We start from the raw sequence: 24,303 nt of genomic DNA, 5'->3' as shown, positions 1-24,303 counted from the left end.
GGGCTCTGCCTTCCAAATCCTACTGTTAGATGGATATAGCTCTAGCGGAAATCTGAACCTCTCAAATCGGACTCGTCGGAAGACGAGTTACTGACGTTACCTTTAAGCCTCTCCTACCACAGCCTTGACTATTGCTGACAAGTCCATCTCTACAGTTAACACAAATATGGACCTTACTTTTTCTTTCTAGCATCGTATCTGAACCATCTGGTCCGTAAGGAAATGTAGTTGGTTCTAATATCAAAGATGTAGCGAACCTAACCATTTAAGATCACCCACACAATTATATGATCCAAGACGCCTTAAAATCTCCTCTCTGCTTCTTTCTCCCCCTGAACTCTAGTCATACTAGCTGTCTTGCTGGCCCCAGCCCATTTGGGGTAGACTGTCCTTCAAAGTGAACACCAACATCTAGGTGTGAATTTCTGTGTAAACACACAATTCTGCTTGCCCCAAAGATTGGCAAATATCAATATTATATAAACACTATGTATTTGAGACCTGACTAATTAAATCCAAATCACAAAAAAAGGAAATTAAATCTAAATCACAAAAAAGGAAATTACAACAATCATAAAATGAAAGAAAATGCAATTTTCATTGAGTTTCCCTTGTATTCGGTTCTTTGTGCCTTCTTTAAGCACTTGCAGCAGCTGAAATGTTATGTCTAATTATATTATGAAATCACTTACGTTATCAGCGAACGTGTCCATTTGAACAAAAGGACTATGTTTTTTCTTTTATTATTTCCCCAGTGCCTAGCTGAGAAGCTGATTCATAGGATGCACACAACAAATATTTGTTGAGCTGAATTATGTTTAATAAGTATTGCCAATGGTACAAAGAGAAAATGTCCTACCGAGTAGTTGCTTGGCTATTTGAACAAGTTGCAGTATGGAGACTTCTGACATCTTTGCAAAGTTGACTTTGCAAACCCAATTATTTTTGAGGAGATTTTAATTTTTTTTTCACAGAATATAAATTATCCCCTCTAACATACAACAAAAGCAAAACTAAGAATTTTGCTTTATAAAGCTGTGAGTTCAATTATATAAAGCCCAATTCTAAGTCTAAACTTCAGCCTTTACCAAAAAGTGTCAGCTCTAATCTCTCAAAGAAAAAGAAAGTAAGGCAATAGAACAGCTTTTGAGTGTAAAAAGGGATTTTCTAGTGACACATATTCAAATTGACAGGCATATTTAAAAGTCTAAAATAAACTTCAAAGATCCAGAATCATCTTTCGCATACAAAACCCCAACAGAAATGTAAATACATGATGATTAAAAAAGCAAAAAAGCATAATGTAAATAAACTCACACACATATAGTCAATTAATTTACAACAACGCAGCCAAGAACATAAAGTGGGCAGAGGACATTCTCTTCAATAAACAGTGCTGGGAAAATTGGACAGCCACGGCAAGAAAGGGGACTGGACTACTCTCTGTTACCTTACCTAAAAATCGACGGAAAGTGGATTAAAGACTTAAATGTAAGACCGGAAGCTGTAAAACGTCTAGAAGAAAATATTAGAAATATGCTTTTTTGACTTAGAGGTTTTGGTGATCATTTTCTGAATCTGACACCAAAAGCATAAGCAAATAAAGCAAAAATAAACAAATTGAACCACATCAAACTCAAAAGCTTCTGCACTGCAAAGGAAACCATCATCAAAAATGAAAAAGCAACCTACTGAATGGGAGAAGATATTTGCAAATCATCTATTCAATTAGGGCTTAATAATCAAAATATATAAAGCAACTCATATAGTTCAACAACAAAAAAAAGTTAAACAACAGCGTGATTAAAAAATTGGCAGAGGATTTGAATAGACATTTTTCCAAAGACAGTACAGGTGGCCAATAGGCACATGGAAAGATGTCCAACACCACTAAGTAGCGTATGTTGCATCCCAGGAAATGTGCTCAGCCTACCTGAGAAGAAATGCGTTGCTGAGTGGGACATTCTACAGATATGTTCATCTGGTTGCTTAATAGTGTTTTAAGTCTTCCTGTTTCTTCGTTAATCCTCTGCTTCCTTATTCTATCCATCATTCGAAATAAGGCATTTAAGTTTCCAATGATTACGGCACGGTTGGATTTCGCTCTTTAATGTTGTCATTTTACACATCATGAATATTGGGACTCTATTGTTAAGTGTGTGTGTGTGTGTGTGTGTAATATATCTTAAAAGATTGTGGGTTGTTTTTTTTTTGTCTTTTTCTAAGGCCGCACCCATGGCATATGGAGGTTCCCAGGCTAGGGATGTAATCAGAGGTGCAGCTGCTGGCCTACACCACAGCCACAGCAACACAGGATCGGAGCCAGGTCTTCGACCTACACTGCAGCTCACAGCAACGCCAGGTCCTTGACCCACTGAGCAAGGCCAGGGATTGAACCTGTGTCCTCATGGATGCTCGTCAGACTCGTTAACCGCTGAGCCATGACGGGAACTCCAAAAGATTGTATTTTTTATCATAATGAAATGTCCCTCTTTATCTCTAGTGACTTTTTAAAACAAATCTACTTTATGTGGTATTAGTATGACCATGCCAGCTTTCTTGTGGTTTCTGTTTCCACAGTATAATTTTGTAGATTCTTTTATGTTCAATCTACTTGTATCATTAAATTTAAGTGTTTCTCTTGTAGAAAAATCATATCGTTGGGTCTCATTTTTTAACACCCTGACAATTTTTGCTTTTCAAATGGCTTATTTATTCCAGTGACAGTGTTATTCTTGACTCATTGGAAATACATATATGCCATTTTATTTGTTCTCTCTAAGTCTCTGTCTTTAGTGGGCGATGTTCTGGGTGGTGTTTTGTCTTCTTTCTGGGAGTGGGCATTGTTCTCCGTGGCTCCTGGCTCTGTCCTCTGCTCCTTGGTCCCTTCTGAAAGTACAATGGAAAACTTGCTCTTTGGTGTATCTGAGCCATGCTTTCAATCCGTTTTGTCCCTGTAATAAGTCAGTGATCCTAAAGTATCTTTACAGTTGAAACAGCCTTAGTCTCATTTAGTCTAGGCTAGCTGTGTGTGTGTGTGTGTGTGTGTGTGTGTGTATCTGTGTATACAACCAATTGAGTTTTATCCCAGGAATAAAAACCTGACGTAATTTGGGCAAGTCTATTATGTAGTAGTTAATTATATCAATTGACTAAAGGTGAGGGCTATATATGAACATTTCCTTAGATTCAGAAAACATTAAAAGAACATGAACTTCTCCTGGGGGGACATTAAAAACTTAGGAATAGGAAGACCGTTTATTAACTCAGTAATATGGTTTTATTCAGTCTACAAGTATTATTGTGTGAAATACCTGTTGAAGTCGCTGGCCTTATAGAAGGAAATAAAATAATATAAAGGAATAATAAAAAAGAAAGATGGGAATATTGGAGTAGAGCGTGATATTGTAATTTTCAAAAGAATGGTCAGAGAAGTCTTTTCACTGATAAAGTGGTATTTGAGCATTTCTACCAAAATGTAATAAAAAATAATCAATAGAGTTATCAGGAGTATTCTATTTATTTTTGGTAACAAGATGCTTGAAATTTAGCACTTTCCTTAAGTGGAGCCAGAAGAAAAGAAAAAGAAATTGAGACTGACTGAGGCAGAGAGGGGAGCAGGAGAGGACATGGCAAATTATTAGAACTAAGGAAAGAATTGAACGAGGGTCCTGGATTCAAAGTTACTCTATGAAATTCAGTTGTTTTTTGTGTATTCAAAGAGATGGGCAACTATCAACAAGTCAGTTTTACATTTTCATCAACACAAGAAGGAAACCACATATACTATGGCTAACATTCTCCTGCCCCCCTCCAGCTCCCCTCAAGCCCAAGGCAACGACCATCTACTTTCTGACACTATAGATTTCTTTGTTCTGGACATTTCATATGAACGAATTTGCATACTATGCCATCTCTGCATAATAATTAATGGGCTTATTCCATTTATAAATATCTCCAAGGTTCATCTAAAACAGCATGTGTCAGAACTTTATTCCTTTTATACACCTGAATAGTATTCCATTGTCTAAATGCACCTCATTTTGCTTATCCACTCATCATTTGATGGACATGTGGATAATTTCCACTTCTTGGTTGTTATGAATAGTGCTGCTATGAACATACTTGTACAAGGGCATACATTTCCACCTGCTAGCACCTAGGAATGGAATTGCTGCTATCTCTATGATTCACCATCTAAGATGTTTGCAGAGTGTTTTCAAGGATGGCTTCACCATTTTACATTCTCTGATGTCTCCACTGCTGGGCTGTGTTTGACATTTTCTGGAGCTGCAGAACTTCTGCTCAGACTACTCTTCATCTGCTGCATTCTCTTCCGTAATCTGCTATAATGGATCCCCGTTGGTATGGTGGTCAAGTGTGGGCAGGGGAAGTGGTTTATTCTCTTATGACTAAATCTCTGTCCTTTAGTGGGTCTGTATCATTCGGGTGTGTTTCTTGGCTTTTCCCTGCCCCGCTTAGGTAAGGCAGAAATGCCAGAAGGACCTGGAGTTGGCTAAAGGCCTCCTCCTCAGATGAGATAAGGCTCTGGTAAAGTGTTTTCCACTGGAGAACATGCCTTTGCTATGACAACCTTCGGATATATTTCAGAATGGTTAGTTTTTCCTTCCTTCTGTCAGAAAAAAAGACAAGATTTCTTTGTTACTGTTATTCCTTACCATGAGAACCTGGTGGGGTTCCTGGAGGCGAAAATCATGAGTACGTGGTGTCCTTGAGAGGCCCCCTTTTTTTACACTCCCCCTCCAAGTGTTCTTTTTAATGTTTCCACCAATTTATGGCTCCAGCATCTTCTTCTCCAGGTGAGCTGATCTTGGCTACATTCCCTGCACTCACCTGTCCATTCAGATTTCAGGGTGGCAGTTTCTCCAACCATAGACAAAAGTCATTGATTTTCAGTTTATCGCTTTCTAGTTGTAAGGATGTGAGTAACAGTTCCCAAGCTTTTTAATGTGTCAGAGCTGAAATTATGCAACATTTTGAAGATCATATTGGCTATTACTAAGAAAATCAAAATAAGTATACCCTTTATTCATGATTTCATAGAAAAACTCCTAAGTGTTCTCAAAAGATGTGTATAAAGAATTTCAGTAAAGGACTGTATAAAAAACAAAAATATAAAATATATATATATTTTTAAAATATAAAAAAGTTTTTAAAAATCTTAATTGACCTTTGCACAGGTATGTATAATCAATTTTTATTTATAGCAATGGAGAACACACCCAAATTAAAGTGAAAAGACTTGCTATATTTATTTACATCTCAACATGGATACATCTCAAAACATAATATTGATAGAAACAAATTGACAGTGTTATATGCAGTATTATTTATGTGAACTTAAAATGCACAAAACAGTCGTGTGTGGTTTATGGCGAAAGGAACCAAGGCGTTCATGGGTGAAGTGGAGAATGATTCCAGGCAAGGGGCTCTCAGGATCTAACAAGGGGAAGGGGTGGTCAAAGGCCCAGCTGTATCTGCAAAGTCTGTAAAAGCTGGAGATCGGAATCAAAAATGGCAAAATGTGCTCAGTGAACGGAGCCAAACACCGAAAGACAAATATTGCATGAAATCACTTACATGCGTCACCTAAGAAAGCTGAGCTTTGAGAAACAGGGACTAGAATGGCGGTGGCCAGGGACTCATGGTTGGGGAAAGAGGGAAGTTAGTCCAAAGGGCACATACTTGGAGTTGTCACCTGAAGCAGCTCTAAGGTACGGCAGGTGGCCACGGTTAATAAGCATGTGTGGTTGACTTGAAAGCTGCTGAGAGTATTCTCAAAAACACACCCACAAAAGGCAAGTGTGAGGCAGAGGATATGCTCATTAGCCCGATTGTGGGAATAACTTCACAAGATATATGTATATCCAAACACTGCCTGTACACTTTAAATATATGAGATATTTCTGTTTGTCAACCATACCTTAATAAAGCTGAAAAAAAATGAGTTGGAGCAAGTTGAAAAGGATAGAGAGGAAACAGGATTGACCAAGAGGCAGGGGGATGGGTTTATGGGTGCCCATTACACTCTTTTCTCTACCTGTGTGTGTGTGTGTGTGTGTGTGTTTGCCTTTTTAGTGCTATACCCAAAACATAGGGAAGTTCTCAGGCTAGGGGTCAAACTGGAGCTACAGCTGCCGGCCTCCACCGCAGCCACAGCAACAGCAGATCCGAGCCGTGTCTACAATCTACACCACAGCTCGGGGCAATGCCAGATCCTTAACCTACTGAGTGAGGCCAGGGATGGAACCTGTATCCTAATGGATACTAACATGGTCGGTTATCACCAAGTCATGATGGAACTCTGCTTTTAAAATCTCCAAATTAGGAGTTCCCATTGTGGCTCAGTGGTGAACGAATCCGACTAGAAACCATGAGGTTGCAGGTTCGATCCTTGGCCTCATTCAGTGGGTTAAGGATCCAGTGTTGCCCTGAGCTGTGGTATAGGTCGCAGACACGGCTCGGATCCTGTGTTGCTGTGGCTCTGGTGTAGGCCGTCGGCTACAGCTCCGATTGGACCTCTAGCCTGGGAACCTCCGTATGCCACAGGTGTGGCCCTAGAAAAGGCAAAAAGACAAAAAAAAAAATCCTCCAAATTAAAACGTTTAAAAAAAACTGTTCAAAATGCTAACATTAAACAGGGACTTTTTAAAAAAAAAATTGTTTGATGTTATTTTCTGTATTTGGGACACACAAAAATTTTCAAAAATAAAAGTCTAGGTAAAGTAGTTTTTCACTAGACAGAGGGAAAGCAGAAGAGGTGCAGGGAAGCTGGGAAAAGCATGGGGCGTAGGCAGAAGCAGGATGCGAACACGGATGAATTGACTTCCGTGTGGTAGAAGCTCTCGGTGGCAGTTTTACAAAAGTTTGCATTGTATGTTCACAAGATATTGTTAATACATAGAGTTCCCAGGGTGGCTCAGAGGAAATGAATCTGACTAGTATCCATGAGGACGAGGGCTTGATTCCTGGCCTCACCCAGTGGGTTAAGGATCTGGCATTGCTGTGAGCTGCGGTGTAGGTCACAGACGAGGGCTCAGACCCCGTGTTGCCCTGGCTGGGGTGTGGGGTGGCAGCTGCAGCTTCCATTCAACCCCTAGCCTGGGAACCTCCATAATGTCCTGGGTGCAGCCCTAAAAAGCAAACATATATATGCATATGGTTAATAGAAACTTTATCCTAACTTTCCTAGTGAGAACATAGTGCCTCTGAGAAATGGAGTAACGTTACGTCCAGATTACGCATCTGGAAGTAGTAGGGCTACAGTTGAAATCTTTCCCATACTCACTATTTACACATTTTTAAACAGCTGCCAATTCACTTTCCAAGTATCTCAGCCATGTTTGCAGAGCTCAGACCCAGGACTCGGGCGGGTGAGCACCACCCAGTTCTGGATCTTCGGATGAAGATGCCGGGGACTCTCCTTGAGGCACCAGACTAATAGCTCTTGGTCTTTGCATCTCAATTCCTGCGTGACCCCCCGGTGCTCCCAGGACACAGCAGAGTTTTCTATCCCTGACTCCACCTGGAACCTCCCTACCCCACGGAGCTCCTAGCCTCCACGTCCACAGGCGGGTCCATTGTCACTGGCAGTACAGGGTCCACACTTTCACTCCCATCTCTGGAGCCACGACAGCTGTCTTTGCCCCCTGCCGGAGATTTGGTCAACCACCAGCATCATCCGTCAGCGCTACACACACCAGGAAGCCCTCCCAGGGAGGTCAACTGCTCACCTTGTGCAAACCACCGTGCTACATATGAGAAGGGTGGAGACTGGGCGGCAGAACCCCATCACCCCCTGACAACTGCTCCCCATCAGAAGGCTGTCTATCTTCCTCAAGATCCTCTCATATCCACGCACCTGTTCCTCCCACAGTTCCACCAGCAGCTTTGACTCAAAGGTCTGGGATTCCCTTTGAAGCTTTTGTTATAGAGATAAACAAAGAACTTTAAAAACACAAAGGGATCAATTAATTCTGCCTTTGGGGATCAAAGAGGACATCAAATGAAGGGGACTTTTGAGTTTGGCCTTGAAGGATGATTAGTTCTTTAAAAAAAAAAAAAATGAGAATTCAACCAGAAAGAAAATCCAATCTTTTGCTGTCTCAATTGACTGTCCAGGATGAAAACAGAGATATGTGATACTTTCTAAGTTGCTTGGCTTTCTAAGCCATTACGTCCAGGCTGCAGGAAAGCCAGTGGGGCTTGGGATGATGCCAGGGAGTGAGAGAGGGCAGTGCCTCACTGAAGGCGTTTTTGTTCCTTCCAGGTAAACGCTATCTTGAAAGCAGCCAAGTAAAGTGAAATATGCTATGTTCCAAACCGATACCTTACTGGGTCAGCAGTCAGCTCGGCTGGATCTGTTGGGAAAAAGACACCATACCTGCATTTGAACAAGTGGCTGGCTGTCCTGATTCTTAACTTTGATTTCCTTCTACTCAAACTCCACCTTGAGGCCCTCCAAACTCAATATTAAAATAAGAACTTGATGTATAGGAAAATATTCTGAATAGCACATTCGAAGCAAGGCGTGACTCTCAGCCTGATTTGAAAATAAAAAGTGGAGTGGTGCCCTGCAAAGAACACTGGCTCTAGCTTCCAATAAACCAGAATTTGGATCTCAATTCTGCCACTCGACAGGGCTCCTAAGGAAAACCACTTAACTGTCTGAGCTCCCATTCGCTCCCATTTAAAATGAGAAGGAAGGTGTCTCTTTCAATGTCCTGTTTAAGATTTAAAAGCTATGTGTGGTGGGAGGTATAGTGGCAAAAATGACTCTGGCATGAGGGATAAGACACTGACTGTTGACTCAGTTGGCTCCTGAACATAATGGCTGCCCTACCTTCAATTTAGTCATCAATTTCTCCTGATTTCTTTTGCTAATAGGTACAATGCAAGGAAATACCGATTCCCAGACTTTAAAATTTGACATGAATGTGGGCTGAAAAATAATGCACAACCTAAGTGGAGAATTATGTTTCACTCAGGGCCTGACGGATGACTATAGCCTGCGTAGCTCTGAGGAACTGCTCCAAAGACGTAAGGGGGGCAGGGAAGCCAGGACATATAGGAGTGTGTTGCTGGGGGGAAAAAAATGTAGTATAACATTGAAAGATTACTGCTAATAACAAAACCCAGACAGTTCAAGTTAATGATTTTAGTGCTTTTCTCTGTATGAGAAGATGCAAGAGTCTGGGCTCCCTGGAATCAGCTTTGCTACGTACCTGTGCACCTGTGCACCTGAACTATCTAGTGCCAATAAATATCCTCCTTTTCTCCATCCCGAATCCCCTCAGCATGCAAAGGTGGAGGTGTCTGTGGTGGCTGCTGGCTTCCTGGGCTTAACGTCCTTTGTTTACTGAAATGTCAGGTGATATTCTTACTCCACATGAATTTCAGATTGAAATTAGGTTTGGAAAACATTTCATAGATTCGCATAAGTTACATAAGCATAGATAAGTATAATTTATACTGTAAATGTTATTATGGTAACTCATTTTTTGACTGTATATTTGGTTGCCATTCATATATATAGTCACTTGCTCTAAAATTGAAAACAAGGAGAAATAAATGATGTATTAAAATAAGATATATTTTTAAAGTGTCCCACTTAAAAATGTTTGCATGGAAATGCTTTTTGGGGGGGTTTTATTTCATCTGAGTCTAGTCTTAATGCAGAGACTGAAAATGATGAGATTATGTTTACATGGACTATATTTTTTTTAGATGACTTATCTCTGTCACTTTTGTCATGAAATGGCTGTATGGGTCTCAATAATTGTTTTAAAAATAGAACTACCATATGATCCAGCAATTCCACTCCTGGGCATATATCTGGACAAAACTTTTATTCAAAAACATACGCACACACCTATGTTCATTGCAGCACCACTCATAATGGCCAGGATATGAAAACAACTTAAATGTCCATCGACAGATGAATGGATTAAAAAGATGTGGTACATATGCACAATGGAATACTACTCAGCCATAAAAAAGAACAAAATAATGCCATTTGCAGCAACATGGACGTACCTAGAGATTCTCATACTAGGTGAAGTCAGTCCAAAAGAGAACGACAAATATGATATGATATCATTTCTATGTGGGATGTAAAATATGGCACAAAAGAAGGGCGTTCCCACTGTGGCTCAGCATTTAACAAACCAGCATCCATGAGGACGTGAGTTCGATCCCTGGCCTCATTCAGTGGGTTAAGGATCTGGCGTTGCCATGAACTGTGGTGTAGGTCACAGAAGTGGCTCAGATCACACGTTGCTGTGGCTGTGGTGTAGGCTGGCAGCTATAGCTCCAATTCGACCCATAGCCTGGGAACCTCTGTATGCTGTGGGTGCAGCCCCCCCCCAAAAAAAGACAAAAAATATTAAAATAAAATATGGCACAAATGAACCGATCTACAGAATAGAAACAGACTCACAGACATGGAGAACAGACTTGTGGTTGCTAATGGGGAGAGGGGAGAGAGTGGGATAGACTGGGAGTTTGGGGTTAGTAGATGTTAACTATTACATTTAGAATGGATAAGCAATGAGGTCCTGCACAGAGAACTCTTTCCAGTCTCTTGAGATAGAGAGCATGATGAAAGGTAACATAAGAAAGGGAAGTTATAGATACATATATGTTTGACTAAGTCAGTTTGCTGTACAGTAGAAATTGATTCAGTACTGTAAATCAACCACACCCTAATGAAAATAAAGAAAAATAAATTAAAAGTTTGAATACATTTTTCAAAATCAATCTTATATAATAGGTAGCCTCCCATGCAAAACAGGTAAAATGCCTTCTGGTTTAAGTACCCTCTTCTATCTCTCACACTATGAATTCCCCTCCCCCAGCTCTCCCTGTAGACACTTCACGGACTGCTTGGGATTTAAAGGAGTGTTGCGTTTAGAAGACTGAGCAATATTATTCACTTACCTTGAAAATGGAGCTTTAAAAAGAGCTCATATGCCACATCTCTCTAAAATTTTCTCTCATTTCTCTTAACTGAATAAAATTCTGTTTTTCCTTTCTGTAGTTCCAGAATGACTTAAAATTCTTCTCATATGGTAATTGTTTGGAGACTGAGGGCCTAGGTTCAGTGCCCACTGGAACACATGTTTGATGCACGTCCAGGAGCAAATGCCTCCGTCTCGCTTTGCTTCAGCATCTTCATCTATAAAATGGGGGAACTGAATGTTTTCAGAGTGCTTTGTAGAAACACTGCATAGCAAATATAAACATATACTCAGGTGGAGGGAAAATACTGTAGTTATAGGTTCCTGAAAATAAGGTTTTTAAAAATTACAGCTGCCAACAATATGCTTTTGATGGCCCAGACATCTATTTTAAAAACACCCATCCTAAAACAAACCAATGGGACCTAAGCAGACAAGCTTTTGCACAGCAAAGGAAATAGTAAAAACAACAAAAAGACAACCTATGAATGAGCGAAAATAGTTTCAAGTGATGCAACTTACATGGGCTTAATTTCTAAAATATACAAACAACTTATACAACTCGATGTAAAAAAAAAACAACCATCTGATTGAAAAATGGGCAAAAGACCTGAATAGACATTTCTCCAAAGAAAACATGTAGATGGCCAAAAGGCACATGAAAAAATGCTCAACATCACTGATTATTAGAGAAATGCACATCAAAACTATAATGAAGTATCATCTAAGGCCATTCGGAAAGGCCATCATTAACAAGTCAACAAATAACAAATGCTGGAGAGGGTGTGGAAAAAAGGGAACCCTCCTACACTGTTGGTGGGAATGTAAATTGGTAGAACCACTCTGGAGAACAGTATGGAGGTACCTCAGAAAACTCAATAGAGAACTACCATATGACCCAGCAATCCCACTCTTGGGCATATATCTGGACAAATCTTTCATTGAAAAATATCCATGCACCCGAATGTTCATTGCAGCACTATTCACAACAGACAAGCCATGGTAACAACCTAAATGTCCATCGACAGATGAATAGATTAAGAGGACGTGGTACATATACTCAATGGAACACTACTCAGCCATAAAAGAGAACAAAATAATGCCATTTGCAACAACTAGAGACGCTCATACTAAGTGAAGTAAGTCAGAAAGAGAGACAAATACCATATATCACTTATATCTGAAATCTTATATATGGTGCAAATGAACCTTTCCACAGAAAAGAAACTCATGGACTTGGAGAACAGACTTGCGGTTGCCAAGGGGGAGTGGGAGGAGTGGGATGGACGGGGAATCTGGGGTCCATAGATGCAAACTCTTGCCTTTGGAATGGATAAGCCATGAGATCCTGCGGTGTATAACACTGGGAACGCTATACAGTCCCTTGTGATGGAACATGATGGAGGATAATGTGAGAAAAAGAATATATATATTCTGGAGCACTTTGTAGCAGAAATGGACACAAAACTGTAAACCAACTATAATGGAAAAAATAAAAATCTTTAAAAAAAGGAACACCAATATGGTTAAAATGGTAAATTTTATGACATGCATAGGATATATATAAAACCACAATTAAAAAAACAAACAAACTACCCAGGCACATGAAACAAACAGATTGAGCACTGAAAAGAGCTCTCCTTTATGTGAGTTAATATCTATCAATGTTTACTCATCATTAAAACTGAGAAACTAAAAAAAAGAAAAAAAAAAACTGTTGTCGTGAACGGATGGGGCTACTAACACTCCTGTACCCACCACTCAGTTTCAGAGATAAAACAAAACTCCTAATATTGTTAAGAAAGAAAAACAAAACAAAACACCATCCTGGATCAACATTTTCAGTGTACGGCACAGCTCCTCCCTCAAACAACTGGGGAAGACGCGCCAGGCTGTCCTGCTCAGGAAGGGCCCTGGTGGAAAGCCCTGGGTGACCTGGATTCCTGACCACTGGAGTTCCCCACTTCCTGCTCTTGTTTTAAATTCATCAGGAAAGATTGAACCTGTGAAACCCTGGACACCCCACCTTTGACTCCAGCAAAGCAGAGGCCCGGGCGTTCCACCTCCCTTCCCCCTTCCAGAGCTCGCTGTGTGGCCCCAGCCTGCGGGGACCCTCCAGGCCCCCTTTAACTCAGTGTCATGTCTTTGATGCATCTGTATTGTTGCATCAGTCGTGTGTTCTTTTTAGTTTTTAGATTCATTATTTGACAGACTTCAACTGTTTATTCCTGCTCCACATTTGGTCTTTCCCAGTTTGGGTGATTGTCCAGAAAGCTGTTATGAATACTCCTCCACAAATCTTTTGGGGACAGATGCTTTCATTTCCCCTGGAAAACCCTGTGAGTAGAATGGCTTAGTCGCTGGATAAGCTTAGATCTAAGTTAATTAGAAGATCATTGTTACATAAATAACCACTGGCTTTCTTTCCTTCTCTGTCTCACTTCCCTTCTCCCCGTCATCGCCATCACATATACCTCCTGGACTGATATCCTTGTCTCAGTTTTAGTCTAAGCTTTGAGGATTTTTGTTTGGCGGTTTTTTTTTGGTTTTTTTCTTTTTTTTAACTTTTTTTGTGATATCCTTGTTCTCTAAATTTTACATATTTATATCTTAAGATATAATTATATCTAGTATTTCTTTATCTCTTCTCCTTGAACTTTATAAGCCCTTTTAGTTTGAGTTGCTATGTATAGTTTGGGAATGTTGTAATTGCTTTTAAAGGCATAAAGCACTTCAATTTTTGCCCACTGTGGTACTCAGCTTTTCTGTTTTTGTCCCTTATCTATGACTGATGATTTCTAATTGAGTTGTTGACCTTGTCTGCTAGCTCACTGATTTCATTTCAGCTAAATCTTTTTTGCTATTCAAAGGATACTTTCAGCAGTTTTTTCAATATTTATATTTATCAAAGACCTGTATTGCTAATTGGTTCTTCTACGTAACCCCTTGTTTATGTTTCTATGTTTCTCTGAGAATATTATTTCTTTTTCTGGGTTGAATTCTTTTTGAATTTTTTTAAATCGTTTAAAGTGTTATTGAAGTATAGTTGATTTACAAGCTACTATGATATTTGCTTTGCCTGTTCCATTAATTCATTTTTTTTCTAGCTGATTATCTTTTTCACACTGTGATTTTATTTCTGATACATCTGCACTGTCTCCCGTAAGAGCAAAAAAAGTTTTCCTTACGTTCTCCTGCCTGCCTCAAGCCATCCATCGCCCCTGGTAGTGTCATAGAAGACACCTGTCATCATCTGTCCAAGACAAATTCCTCCTCTGTCATTTATTAACCATATCACAAGGACAATTTCTTCAATATCAGTAAGCCACGATTAGCAACTCCTTAAAAAAGCCGTGATTAGCAACTCCTTAAAAAAGCAATCCTTGAATCTGCCCTATGAGGTTGTCTCGGATGTTAAAGGAGAAAATTGGTGTAAAATTAATGCAAAAGTATCTGATCAAAATAAGTGTTATAAAAACATATCTGCTATCTTTATGCCTTACGTGAATCTGATTCTTGACCTGAACTATTTGGGAAGATTTTATCTGAAGATCTTCCTAGATGATGTTGGATAATTGACAAAGATCTTACTTAATTTATTTTTTTTTCATTTTTAAAGGTTTTATTGAGATACAGTTAATTTACAATGTGTTAGTTTTAGGCGTACAGTGAAGCGATTCAGTTATACACGTACACAAAACTTTCTGATTTCTCCATCTTCTCACCAACACACATTGGTATTGGACCTTATTTTAAAATCATTATATCCTTCCTATTTTTAATAGTCTTGTGGCCTAAAAATGATGAGTTAATAATTGAAGCAGAGGCAGTTCGCTGAGCATATTGGAAAAATCTAAAATGTACTATAACTGATAAAGATTTTGTCAAGTGTAAATATAAGAAGAAGGAAATGCAGGATTTGAGAATTAAGAACTTTATGGAGTTCCAGTCGTGGCTCAGTGGTAATAAAACCAATTAGGATCCATGAAAATGTGGGTTCGATCCCTGGCTTTGCTCAGTGTGTTAAAGATCTGGCATTGCTGTGAGCTGAGGTGTAGGTCACAGACGTGGCTCAGATCTGGCATTGCCGCGGCAGTGGCGTAGGCTGGCAGCTGCAGCTCTGATGTGTCCCCTAGCCTGGGAACTTCTACATGCCACAGGTGCGGCCCTAAAAATAAAAATTAAAAAAAAAAAAGAATTAAGAACTTTCTGCATGAGTTGAAAAATGAAGCAATGTGAGAATCCAGTCAGGATGAGGCAGAAAAGAGTAGTGTGGGGTAAACAGAAGTTAAGCAGATATCAGAAAAAGATAAATTTGATGCAATAAAACCAGGAAAACGCCCCTAGATAAAGTTCTGGTAGACCAACCAGCTGCTCACTGTGAGGGAACTGCAGCAGCGTTTCCAACCTGACTTCTCAGGAAGCAGCTTCAGCCATATCAGCTGCTTCAGGAAAAATAATGGGATTTTAAAGTGCAGATTCTGCTGTGTCAATATTTCAATCTTGGAAGTTGGCCCTTGCACATGGGCACAGTATGTTTCTCCTAGCCTTTGATTAAAACATTAGACAGACCTGAAGATTCTTTAGCTCAGCATTTCTCAAACATGTTTGGTTACTAACACCTTTATGGAAGAGCTAAGTTATGTTAGTATACCATGGCACCCATGTCTCAGGAGGACCCCTTCAGAAACTAGATTGTTGCAAAGACAGGTCAGGTGCTCAGGAACTGACTTTTCGCCTCCTGGGGGCGTGGAGAGATCACAATTCTAGCCTTTTGTTAGACTGGCCCCCTGGAGAACATTCTGGCTGATGGATGTGAGTGAGAATGAGGTAGCCCACTGTATCCAGCAGGGCCCTAATGCATCCTGAATGTTCAGTGGAAGAGACCTAAGGAGGGGGACACTTACAGAGATGTGGGCGAGGGTGAGCACCCACGGGTGATGGGGGAGCCACCGAGGGATGGATGACAAGGGAGCCAATATCATCACCCCTCCTGAAGGAGGGAAGGGAGCAGCAATATTGAAGCCCAGTGTAAACTGTAGTCATGGGACCAGAGCTGCTGTTTACACATCACCCCCCTGCCTGGAGGTGGCTGGTAGGGATAAAGGCATATGTCAGCCAAGCTCTCTTTCCTCCTGCCCTCTGATAGCCTCTGTTTGCCTCCCACTGGCTGAGCCCAGCAGGAAGCCAGAGGTGAGTGGAGACCACATGAAGCTGTGGGTGGAATGTGCTTCCACCCTTTATGCTGAGATCCATCCAAGCCTCCCTTCCCACCTAACGGGGCCTCATTTTCAAGATGGTGGCAGCACAGAGCAGAAGCAGAGCTCACAGCTGCCCCGACGCTGCCAGCCCACATCAATGTGAAGCATGCGAAACATAAGCTTTGCTGTAATAAGCTCCTGGGGCTTTTATTTTTACATCAGCTCATGTTAATTGCCTTGATTAATATACAATCAAGAAGTTTATAGTGGATCCTTGACAAACAGCCTTTGCAATTACTGTATATACGTGTTTCTTAATCAGATCTATAATCATCTATGTACTAATTTTATTCAGTTGCATGAGTTTATTCATATCACAAAACCTCTTTTGTCATCTTCTTAATATCTCCAGGAATTGTGGTAAACACCTGCCTAGGAGTTCCCATCGTGGCTCAGTGGAAACGAATCTGACTAGCATCCATGAGGATGCAGGTTCGATTCTGGACTTGCTCAGCGGGTTAAGGATCTGGTGTTGCTATGAGCTGTGGTAGAGGATGCAGACACAGCTCAGATCTGGCATTGCTGTGGCTGTGGTGTAGGCCAGCAGCTGCAACTCAGATTCGACCCCTAGCCTGGGGACTTCCATTGGTCGTGGGTGTGGCCCTAAAAAAAAAAATTGACAAAAAACAACAACAACAAAAAACCCACCTGGCCTAAGTATATGCCAATGAAATTTGTGGTTCCCAAAGTGAGAAAACCAATGAAACAATATCCCTTCAAGAATGCTACCTCAGCCAGGTACATTTCTGCTGAGAAGATTTACATGTTACCAGTGCAATTTTGAAAGAATGAATGAAGGTTTCTCGAAAACAATGCTGGGTAGTCTACTATCACATATTTCTCCTAACAAGTTACAGTTAGTAGAAAACATGGAGCCATCTATTAGTTATTGCCCGCCACATTTCAGACTGTTCAAATTTAGTCCTGAGTTCGCACTGTGGCTCAGCAGGGTGAAGCACCCGACAAGCATCCATGGGGATCTGAGGTCAATCCCTGGCCTCACTCAGTGGGTTAAGGATCCTGCGTTGCTGCAAGCTGCAGTGTGGCTTGGATTCTGTGTGTCTGTGGCTGTGGTGTAGGCCGGCAGCTGCAGCTCTGATGTGACCCCTAGCCTGGGAACCTCCATGTGCCGCAGGCACAGCCCTATAAAGAAAAAAATCAGCATTATCCTGATGTCATTTAATGATAGAAACAGCATGCATAGGACTACACTTAAAGAGAAAATTTATACAGAGCTCCCGCTGTGGCACAGTGCATTAAGGGTTTGATGCTGCTGCACCTGTGAAGTAGGTCACAGCTGAGGCTCTGATTCGATCCCTGGCCTAGGAATTTCCATATGCCAGGAGTGGAACCAAAAGAAGAAAAAAAATTACCCCAAATTTAAAAATCCCAGTATTTCTTGACCACCTGCTCTTTTCCAGATCTCAGGCTTATATAAAATTTAAAAGCATCCACAAATTGTAAACCCTCAGGTTTAAACAGTACAATGATTTACCTGTGGGCAAAATAAAGAATACAGCTGCAGACTCATCTGACCTGGGAGCCGACACGCTTTGCTCCACAGCACAAGCCCCGCAACCCTCTCTGCCCTGATGCATCACTCTTTCCCGGCCAACGCTGGCTTAGCCAGGGCAATATCTTCCTGCGTGGTATTTCTTGTTTGATTTTTATTATGCATTCAGAACGCCTCCTCCCTGAGTGTTGTTCAATGAAATATTTATAACATTGCAGACCATTAAATAAACCAGAAATCCCATTCTGGGTTTGTCTGGACGCACTGACCCTTTTAGTTCCGCAAAGTTCGGGCCCTGGAGGACCTCCCAGGTCCTCCAGAGAACAGGGCAATTCCCTTTCTTTGCTGCCCATTCTTTATTTCCATCATCCCATCCGTGACTGGAAGTGAAATAAAAGAATATTACAAACATATCAGGTGAAGACGTAGTTGTAGTTGGCCATATTTGTTTCAGATTATCCTTGAGAAGCAAAACCACAGATACATGTGAAATTTCATTCAAACCCAACCTCAATTTTCTCTTTGTGGAAGAAATCGCAATATCGAACATTTTTAAACTGCATATTTATACTCCTTTAAACTCTATATAGTATTAAATGTGTTTTTACAATTATGTCCTCGGTAGCATATTATACATATTTTTCTGAGTTTTTAAAACCCATGTTTATTTACCTGTGGTATGCCTTGAGCCTTACTGATCTAATTTATTCAGTTCAGCTGCTGCTTACAATTCCATACCATGGAACCTGAGACCGCTCCAAAAGGGACTGGGCCTATGTCCACGGATGAATAATGCGGCCGTTCATTTGGAAGGAAAAATATGGAGGTGAGAAAGGCGTTTGGAGGTAGAGGTTAGGAGTTTATTTGGTTATGCTTTATCCTTATTAGACACATGAACGGAGACCAGAGGTGGCAGCTGGATTTGACTTATTTGACAGAAAGACACTGGAAGGGAAAAGGAATTTAAAGTGAGAAAACTGTCTAGAGAGAAACTCTAGAGAACAAGCAAAATAGGTCCAATTACCCAAGGACTGGAGAATCTACTGGTCAGAGATCAGGAAGAGTTTGTCTGTCTGTCTCCCATCATCTGCCGTCTCCATTCTTTTCTCCCATATACCTAAGTACAAACTGTGGAGAAGACACCCCTGTGCCACACAGTGGGTTCTGGTCAGTCAGCCACGCTCTGCCTCCGTGTGTATATGCTGCTCCCAACGGCCCAGCTCCCGGCCCCCCCGTCCCTGGTTCTCCCCGTGGGAACCACAAGACTGGTTTTGAAAACTGTGCGTTTGTTTCTGTTCCGTAAACAAGTTCTGAGGCCCCCACTTTGTTCTGCCTTCCATCGGGCCAGCCCTGTGCCCCATTTAAGTTACTAGAGCTTCATGGTACATCCTGGACTCCTCTTTCTCTTTTTTTTTTTTTTGTCTTTTGTCTTTTGTTGTTGTTGTTGTTGTTGCTATTTCTTGGGCCGCTCCCGCGGCATATGGAGGTTCCCAGGCTAGGGGTTGAATCGGAGCTGTAGCCACCGGCCTACGCCAGAGCCACAGCAACGCGGGATCCGAGCCTCGTCTGCAACCTACACCACAGCTCACGGCAACGCCGGATCGTCAACCCACTGAGCAAGGGCAGGGACCGAACCCGCAACCTCATGGTTCCTAGTCGGATGCGTTAACCACTGCGCCACGACGGGAACTCCCTGAACTCCTCTTACAGCCAAATCCCTCTTCCGTACTGTGCTTCACAACTGTTTTAACTGTTCTTTGAAATTTTGATTAAATTTCATGGGCTCTTTTGATTTAACTTTCATATGTCTTTCCTTACATTTTTCAAAATTGTATTTCACTGTCCTACATTATTATGGCTTTCTTGCCATTTCCAGATGGCTCTATCACTCATCACACAGCTAGACCACACGGGTGCTGTCTGACGGCAAAGTACCTCAATGGTCTCATGATCTGGGCCCCACTCCATTACAAACCATGGCATATGGAAGGTAATCAGAGGTCTTAATACAGCGTTCGGGGTATTAGTAGCCATTGAAAAGATGATTGAATCCTTTCATCGTAACCCATCCTTTTGGATGACGAGAAATCATTTCAGTGTTCTCTTGTTGGTTACAAAATATGTTCTTCAATATTTTGCTGCTATTAAATATCAAAGAAATGGAAGAGAATCCATCCGTCATTTAAATCTGGATTTATAATATGTGTGTTCTCTGTATGTACGAGCAGCTTTTTTGCTGTTTTTTCCTTCTTTAATTGTTTCCAGTATATGTGCTTATTACTTCAATGATTGGTATCATTTTTTTGTCTTTTTAGGACTGCAGCCGCGGCATATGGAGGTTCCCAGGCTAGGGGTCGAATCAGAGCTGAAGCTGCTGGCCTCCACCACAGCCACAGCAACGCCAGATCAGAGCAGTGTCTGAGATCTACGCCACAGCTCATGGCAACGCCAGCTCCTCAACCCACTGAGCGAGGCCAGGGATTGAACCTGCGTTCTCATGGATACTAGTCAGATTTGTTTACCCTGAGCCACGATGGGGAACTCCTATTAGTGTCTTATTTAGTGAGGCACTGATACATTCACAGCAAAAATGAATAAGTGATATGGCTTGGCTATAATTTTATTAACGTTCACTGCTTTTATTTTTCATATTTCTATTTTTACAGTAAATATTTTTTGTATTTCTATTTTGACAGCAAACACTAGATCATAAATACAAAATGATATCTTAAAACATCATCGTCATACAAATATAAAGCAAGTACATGACACTACATATATAAAAAAAGATGTTTTTCTTTTTTTTTTCCGGCAGTGCCCATGGCATACAGAAGTTCCCGGGTCAGGGATCAAACCTGAGCCACAACAATGACAATGCCAACCCCTTACCTGGTAGGCCACCAGGGAACTTCTATAAAAAAGCCTCTTAAATAAAGTGACCAAGAATATCTTAAAAGATTCAATAGCTTATAAAATGGGAAAACCAGATCCGAAAACACACAAGCAAGCATTTTTCACAAAAAGCACACAAACGCTTTGAAGTGTTAGCTTTCAGAAAGATTAGTCATTAGGTAACTAGCTCTTCAGACAGACTCAAACTTGGCAGAATTGATTCCAGATGAATCATCTTGGATGAAGACACGAACGGCCCGTAGAACTGAGACTAGAGAACACCTGGAACAGCGTTTGGTTTGGCCAACGGCCCGGTCCCCGTGAAGCCCTCCTCCCCGCTGCCGGAAGTGTGAGTGGTAACGTCAGTCCAGGCCTTGACGCCCGGCCTTCGAAAGGGACCAGAACGTCTGCGTGGAGAGCCACAGTCATCTCCATCACACACTCCTCGACGACGAGATTGGCCAAAAACGAAAGCACTTCACTGAGTGTGGAAAAGCAAAGACCAGCGACGTGCGAAGAGAGAGCAGTCACATTGCTGGGGGAGCAAGGGCCAGTCTCATGACTGATGCTATCTATCAGGTATAAGGAGAATTAAATATTATCTCAGCAACAAAAGCTTTCGTGAACGTTTTGTCTGAAAACGGCCAAAGGGCCTCCAGAGCTCAGGCCTCCTGGCTGGGAGCCTGGTCTGTATGGCTAAGGACGGTTTCTGCTTTCAGGGATTCTTCAAAAGGTAGGTGTTCAACCCTGAATCCAGGGTATTCTTCTCAACCGGGCAAAAACAGAACTTAGTAAGGACTTGGCTGAGGGCTCAGAGAGTCACGCGAGAGCACGGGTTCTTTTTCCCCCTGTGGTGTGATACTGTGGTTTATTTTTCATTAGAGTGCCGTTGAGTTACAGTGGGTTGTTCCAGTTTCTAAAAGAAGGCCCTTTGCAGCAACATGGATGTGACTGGAGACTCTCCTACTGAGTGAAGTCCGTCAGAAAGAGAAAGACAAATTCCATATGATGTCACTTATATGTGGAATCTAATATATGGCACCAGTGAACCTGTCTGCAAAACCGAATCAGACTCATTGACATGGAGACGAATGAGACTTATGGTTGCCGAGTGGGAGGGGGAGAGAGTGGGAAGGATGGGGCGTTGGGGTTAATAAATGCAAATTATTACATTTAGAAAGGATAAGCAATGAGGCCCTACTGTGCACACGGGGGATTACATCCAATCTCTTCGGGTAAAATGCAATGGGAGATAGTATGAGAAAAAGCACATGTGTGTGTGTGTGTGTGTGTGTGTGTGCGTGTGCGCGTGCGCGCGCGTGCGCACTCATCCTTAACAGGGGTAATTTTTGTCTCCTCCATACCCACCAGAGGACAGGTAGTAACATCTGGAGACACTTTTGGCTGTCACATCTGGGGGATCACTACTGTTGTCTACTGGGTAGAGGCCAGGGATGCTGCTAAACATTCAGTGATGCCCAAGGCTGCCCCACAAGGAATGAATCCTTGGCCTGAGATGTCAGTTGTGTCCAGATTGACTTACCCTGTTTTACAGAATTCCTTCCAAGAGACTTCCAAATTTAAATTTGGTACCAAGATCCCTCTTTAGAAATGGGGTAGCTGAAACACAAATGCATTTAAAAATTAAAATTTAGGGAGTTCCCGTTGTGGCGCAGTGGTTAATGAATCCGACTAGGAACCATGAGGTTGCGGGTTCGGTCCCTGCCCTTGCTCAGTGGGTTGACGATCCGGCGTTGCCGTGAGCTGTGGTGTAGGTTGCAGATGCGGCTCGGATCCCGCGTTGCTGTGGCTCTGGCGTAGGCCGGTGGCTACAGCTCCGATTCGACCCCTAGCCTGGGAACCTCCATATGCCGCGGGAGCGGCCCAAAGAAATAGCAAAAAGACAAAAAAAAAAAAAATTACTGCAAATTTGTATCCTGAAGATTAAAGCGAATATTGCATTCATTAAAACAAAACAAAAACAGAGCAGTGAGACTTGAAGGTAATGTCAAGAGGTAAGAAACAGCTTAAGAAAATGTTTTTAGAGGAAAAAAGGAAAAACAAACACCTTGACCAAATGAATTTACATAATGGTGGCAGTGGTGGCCAGACTGGACGCTGAAGAATGTACAGGCGGTTTGTTAAAACTGATGGCTCTAGAACTTGTCAGGGAACATTACAGAAAACTACAAATTATAAGAAGAGGAGATAAACAGAGAATACATACCTATACATAGATATGTACATGCACATATATGTATATAAAAGCATATGTAACGTATGTGTATATATGTATATAAATGCATAAGGCTCTCTCTTGCTTCTCTTCGGGAAGCAAGAGAGAGCCAAGAGAAGAAATCTAGTCCTTAACATAATAGGAGGGAGATACTGAAAAGAAATTCTTGAATCTTTAGATCAAAAAAGTCAGGAGATTACTGGGTGAAATTAATTATTTTTTAAGAAAGTGGTTTCCCATTCCATAACCCAAGCAGGAAACAAATCAAACGGAATAATGACTGGACGTCTTCGATGAAACACTTGGTGCAAGGCGACATTTCCAGGATAACCCTGCTCCCCGTGCTGGTTGAGATCCCCAAGCAGACAGGTGTCTATGCCTCGCCTGGTGCCTGTCCAGGGACCGGGCGTTGGGGTGTCACGTGTGGGGAGACCGGCTGATGTTTTCGTTAGAAAGTTACTGAGCCCTAGGGACTTTGGACTTTACCCTAAAGTCAATGAAGTTCTGCCAAATGACTTTGATTCTGGGAATGACAGAATTACTTCATTACTGTGAAAAATTACTCTGGCGGCAGAAATGAAAGGGAAAATCCAGGCTTAAAGAAGACGAATCGAGAGGCGTTTAGGACAATAAGAAAAATGCTTATGAGGTCTTTAACCGAGTCAGTGCAGGGGAAATGGAGAGGAGGGCAGGGATGGGAGATATTTCAGAAGGGCAGTGAGTAAGACATGACATGAAATTCAAGAACGGCAGTGTGGGAACAAGACTGGCTTTTTATTTTTAAGGTTATAAAGCATTTTAAGCAAAATATAAATACACGTTTGGTGTCTGAGGAAATAAATGTATGTCTTCAACTAGAACACAGTAGAATGATCTTTACATTTTGCGTTAATAGCTAAGCACTTAATCCATTTGCATAATGAATATTTAGTGTACACTGTTCTGAACGGGGTGCTGGCTATGCAGAGGCAAAACACACCCCCCTCCACTTTTTAAAATATGGGCAAGGAACCAGCTATAATAGAAAAACTAAAAATCATTTAAAATAAAAAGTTTAAAAAATAAAATATGTGTGAGGATGGTGGAGGGACACATACGTGTGTAGAAGCGTTTCATACGTGCCTTTCAAGCCCTCGGATCAGAGGGCGGTTAGTACCTGGAGGGAGTGCGCCCGGGGAGAGCTACGGGGTTACCTGGAGATGACATGTCATCTGCAGCCTGAAAATAACTAGGAACCAGGAGGCCGAACTGGGTGGGGGAGTGAGACCAGGGGGAGGGGACACCCAGGGGCAAGTGGGGCGGCTAGAATCATAGACGTTTCCAAAATGATTACCTTCCTCCTAAATTCTAGAAGGATCCCACTGGGTATTAACAGCAGGTATATTTTTGAACTCGAGAAAGTGAGGTAACTTTTTTTGTATT

This window comes from Phacochoerus africanus, chromosome 11 (genome assembly GCF_016906955.1).
Source record: "Phacochoerus africanus isolate WHEZ1 chromosome 11, ROS_Pafr_v1, whole genome shotgun sequence".
Classification (NCBI taxonomy): Eukaryota; Metazoa; Chordata; class Mammalia; order Artiodactyla; family Suidae; genus Phacochoerus; species Phacochoerus africanus.
Note: the sequence above shows the minus strand (reverse complement) of the source record.